Source organism: Oncorhynchus tshawytscha, linkage group LG18 (assembly GCF_018296145.1).
Source record: "Oncorhynchus tshawytscha isolate Ot180627B linkage group LG18, Otsh_v2.0, whole genome shotgun sequence".
NCBI classification, from domain to species: Eukaryota; Metazoa; Chordata; class Actinopteri; order Salmoniformes; family Salmonidae; genus Oncorhynchus; species Oncorhynchus tshawytscha.
The window spans coordinates 20904954-20910288 of NC_056446.1; positions in this window are offsets into that span (position 1 = coordinate 20904954).

Genomic DNA, 5335 nt, shown 5'->3' on the forward strand with positions numbered 1-5335 from the left:
CTGCATATTATCAAGATATCAAATTGTCACCAACAAAACAATAAACAATAGGCCTATAGCAAATGCAGCATATGACATTCATTTTTCACATGTAAATAGCACTTTTCAGTAGTACTCAAAGCATGTCATTCCATGAGCGCAGCATTTATTTTTTTAACTGGAATCAATGAGCCCAATCTGTCCTCTATGACAACAACATCATAAACAACAGAGTAGGGCTGGTTAATAAGTCCTTGGTTTTGGCGTCATGCTCAGGTAAAACAATTTGGATAATCTATACTTCCATATTTCAAAGTAGTATTCTTGAAGATCAAGGTGTGTAACATTTATTGGAATGACTGTAATTCTGATAAATCTTTACATTAAAAAACAAAGTCTAATTTAATCGTATTATTATATGTAGTAGAAAGTCATGGGTTAGAAGCCTACATAACCAATCCATAAAGTAAAATTTAACATCCATATATGGCCAGCTATGTAAACTTTAACATTGATTTATCCTGCAATAGATGTCATTCAATTTGTAACACACATTTTTGTCTTATTCTAATGCCTCATAAGGGGAAAGTAATCTAAAAGTAGAGGAATGTAATCCGATTATGATACTGAATTTGTGTAATCCAAAAGTTACGTTACGGATTACAATTTTGGACAGCTAACTAGTAACTTTAATGGATTACATTTAAAAAGTAACCTACCCATATACACAACCAAAAGTATGCGGACACCTGCTTGTGGAACATCTCATTCCAAATTCACGGGTGTTAATATGGAGTTGGTCCCACCTTTGCTGCTTTAACAGCCTACACCCTTCTGGGAAGGCTTTTCCACTAGATGTTGGAACATTGCTGCAGGGACTTGCTTCCATTCAGCCACAAGAGCATTAGTGAGGTCGGCAACTAATGTTGGGCGATTAGGCCTGGCTCGCAGTCGGCGTTCCAATTCATCCCAAAGGTGTTCGATAGGTTTGAAGTCAGGGCTCTATGTAGGCCAGTCAAGTTCTTCCACACAGATCGACAAACCATTTCTGTATGGACCTGGCTTTGTGCACGGGGGCATTGTCATGCTGAAACAGGAAATGGCCTTCCCCAAACTGTTGCCACAAAGTTGGAAGCACAGAATTGTCTAGATAGTCATTGTATGCTGCAGCCTTAAGATTTCCCTTCACCTGAACTAAGGAGCCTAGCCCGGAACATGAAAAACAGCCCCAAACTATTATTCCTCCTCAACTAAACTTTACAGTTGGCACTATGCATTTGGGCAGATAGCGTTCTCCTGGCATCGGCTAAACCCAGATTTGTCCGTCAGACTGCCAAATGGTGAAGCGTATTTCATCACTCCAGATAATGCATTTGCACTGCTCCAGAGTCCAATGGCTGCAATCTTTACACCACTTCAGCCAACACTTTACATTGTGTATGGTGTTCCTAGGCTTGTGTGTGGCTGCTAGGGCATGGGAAGTCACTTCTTGAAGCTCCCAACGAACAGTTATTGTGCTGACGTTGCTTCCAGAGGCAGTTTGGAACTCGGTAGTGAGTGTTGCAACTGAGGACAGACAATTTTTACGCATTACGCGCTTCAGAACTCGGTGGTCCCGTTCAGTGAGCTTGTGTTGCCTACCACTTCACAGCTGAGCAGTTGTTGCTCCTAAACGTTTCCGCTTCACAATAACAGCACTTACAGTTGACTGGGACAGCTCTAGCTGGACAGAAATTTGACAAACTGACTTGTTGGAAAGGTAGCATCCTATGACAGTGCCATGTTGTCACTGAGCTCTTCTGTAAGGTAATTCTACTTTCTGCCAGTGTTTGTCTATGGAGATTGCATGGCTGTGTGCTCAATTGTATACACCTGTCAACAATGGGTGTGGCTGAAATAGCCGAATCCACAAATTTGAAGGGGTGTTCATATACACTATTTTTACAAATGTATCTGACATTCTCCCACATTTCAGGTTGGCAACACAGGGAACCCAAACAAGTAAAAAACTGTATTGGTAATACATTAAGTACTTTCCCTTTTCCACAACTTCTATTTTTCTTTGATGATACAGATGAACTAGGACCAACAGTAGTAGCCTACCTCTGACTTAATCAGAAACTTGCCCATACTGGTATATAAACCCATCTGCCCCTGAACAGGCAGTTAACCCACAGTTCCTAGGCCATCATTGAAAATAAGAATTTGTTCTTAACTGACTTGCCTAGTTAAATAAAGGTAAAAAAAATAATATATATATATATATATATACCAACCAACCTCTTTTGACCTTGGATTTATTTATTTAATGCCTTATACTGCCATTGTACTATGGTAATGCATAATTAATAAAGATTGTACCATACTATAAAATATTACCATGGATTGCATCATTTATACCATGGTATAAATCTGAATCATGGAAATGTACCAGGGTTTTAGCTTTGAAGTATGATGGTACTGCCATGCACCTAAATAATGCCATGGTATTGCATAATTTGGCATAGCTGTGGATTATGGAAATAGCATGGTTTAAACCTGCATTATACATTCTGCTATGTTTACGCACAATTATGAAGAATGGTACCAAACATTATTTAGGTACAATGGCATTACCATGGTAGTGCCATCATACTTCTAAGCTAAAATCACAGTACATTGCCATGGTTCAGACTATACCATGGTATAAGTGAAAGTACCGTGGTATGAATGAAAGTACCATAGTAGTACCATCGTACATTTTTGTAAGGGAAACGTAATATTTTCTGTATTTCTGAAGAGTTACTAAAAGCAAGAAACCAGATATGTATAGACAAAGTAGTAAAATAACTATGCATTGACTAAATGACAACAAAACAAAATAAAAAAACATAATTCTGGACATCCCATCATATTTTCCCTCCATTAGGGGGCTTGGATCTCACATTAAACTATCCTTTATATAAACAATCCAATCTGTCACAGACTCACCATTGCTAAGCAACAGAGTAAAGTCCAGTGGGTCTGCTAGCTAACTTGTTATGCTACGTTTACATAGCTAGATAGGGGAGACAAACAGATGGCTAGCTCACTCACATCCCCTGGATTCAAGAGAAAATCACAGATTTAATCGTTTACTGCATTCTTAAGGGTGTTAAGCCATGCAAGGGCTATTTGGGATTAACTGGGTTTATGGTATATTTCATGAGTAGCATAAATTGTTGGGTTGAAGAAGTGTTTTCACACAACTTCATTAGCTAGCGCTCTGCGCTAATAGGTAATCAGGCGGGAAATGGTAAACTCTGGGACTAAGAGGGTGCCTGTTTAAAAACAAACATGGCCAAAGACCCAACAACCTCCCTGTAATCCGCATTTACAGAGGGATTAGGCTTTCTGGCCAACATGGGTTACTAAAATAATTAGCAGGGTTGGTTCAGAAGGTGTTATGCAAATGCTGGTGTAGTGGTTGTTGTTGGTAAGTGTATTGAATGTAATTGGTTGGTGGAGTATATGTAGTTGATAAACTAGTAAGGTGGTGTATCAAAGCAGTTTTATATAAAAAAAAAACAATAGAATGTAAATAATATGCTTTACACTGTCACAGGAAAAAAAAACATGCTATCATTAAAAAATAAACAATAAGTACAAGGTAATTAGCCTAGTGGTTAAGAGTGTTGGGCCAGTAACCGAATGGTCACTGGTTAGAATCCCCTTAGCTGACTAGGCAAAAAAATATGTCGATGTGCCCTTGAGCAAGTTGCTGGTTGCTCTGAATGTCTAATAAATGACTGAAATGTACTATTTTCATGAAATCGTATACTCTTGAGATGGCAGTGCATTCGTAAAGTACTCAGACCCCTTGACTTTTTCCACATTTTGTTATGTTACACCCTTACTCTAAAATGGATTAAATACATTTTCCCCTCAATCTACACACAATACCCCGTAATGACAAAGCGAAAACTGTTTTTTCACATTTTTTGCTCGTGTATTAAAAATAAAAACAGAAATAGCTTATTTTCATAACTATTCAGACCCTTTGCTATGAGACTCAAAATTGAGTTCAGGTGCATCCTGTTTCCATTGATCATCCTTAAGATGTTTCTACAACTTGATTGGAGTCCCCCCGTCGTAAATGTTATTGATTGGACATGATTTGGAAAGGCACACACCTGTCTATATAAAGGTCCCACAGTTGACAATGCATGTCAGTGCAAAATCAAGCCATGAGGTCAAAGGAATTGTCCTTAAAGTCCTTATTGTCCTTAAAGTCCTTAGAGCTGGCCGACCGGAGAAACTGAGGAATTGGGGGAGAATGACCTTGGTCAGGGAGGTGACCAAGAACCCGATGGTCACTCTGTAAAGGCTCCAGAGTTCCTCTGTGGAGATGAGAGAACCTTCCAGAAGGACAACAATCTCTGCATCACTCCGCCAATCAGGCCTTTATGGTAGAGTGGCCAGACTGAAGCCACTCAGTAAAAGGCACTAGACAGCCTGCTTGGAGTTTGCCAAAAGGCACCTAAACACTCTCAGACCATGAGAAACAAGATTCTCTGGTCTGATGAAACCTAGATTAAACACTTTGGCCTGAATGCCAAGCGTCACGCCTGGAGGAAACCTGGCACCATCCCTATGGTGAAGCATGGGGGTGGCAGCATCATGCTGTGGGGATGTTTTTCAGAGGCAGGGACTGGGAGACTAGCTGGATCGAGGGAAAGATGAACAGAGCAAATTACTGAGAGATACTTGATGAAAACCAGCGCCAGAACGCTCAGGACCTCAGTCAGGGGAGATGGTTCACCTTCCAAGAGGACAACGACCCTAAGCACACAGCAAAGACAACACAGGAGCAGCTTCAGAACAAGTCAATTAATGTACTTGAGTGGCCCAGCCAGAGCCTGGACTTGAACCCGATCGAACATCTCTGGAGAGACCTGAAAATAGCTGTGCAGCGACACTCCCCATCCAACCTGACAGAGCTTGAGAGGATCTGCAGAGAAGAATGGGAGAAACTGCCCAAATACAGGTGTGCCAAGCTTGTAGCATCGTACCCAATAAGACTCAAGGCTGTAATCACTGCCAAAGGTGATTTAACAAAGTACTGAGTAAAGGGTCTGAATACTTACATAAAATGTGATTTCAGTTATTTTTTATATATATATATATATATATACATTTGCAAACATTTCTAGAAACCTGTTTTTTGCTTTGTCTTTATGGGATTGTGTCTGTAGATAGATAAGGGGGGAAAAACTACTTAATTCATTTTAGAATAAGGCCGTAACGTAACAAACAATTTTTAAAAGGTCAAGGGGTCTGAATACTTTCCGAATGTAGTGTAGGTTGCTAGCTGTAATATAAACACAAAATGGAAGCA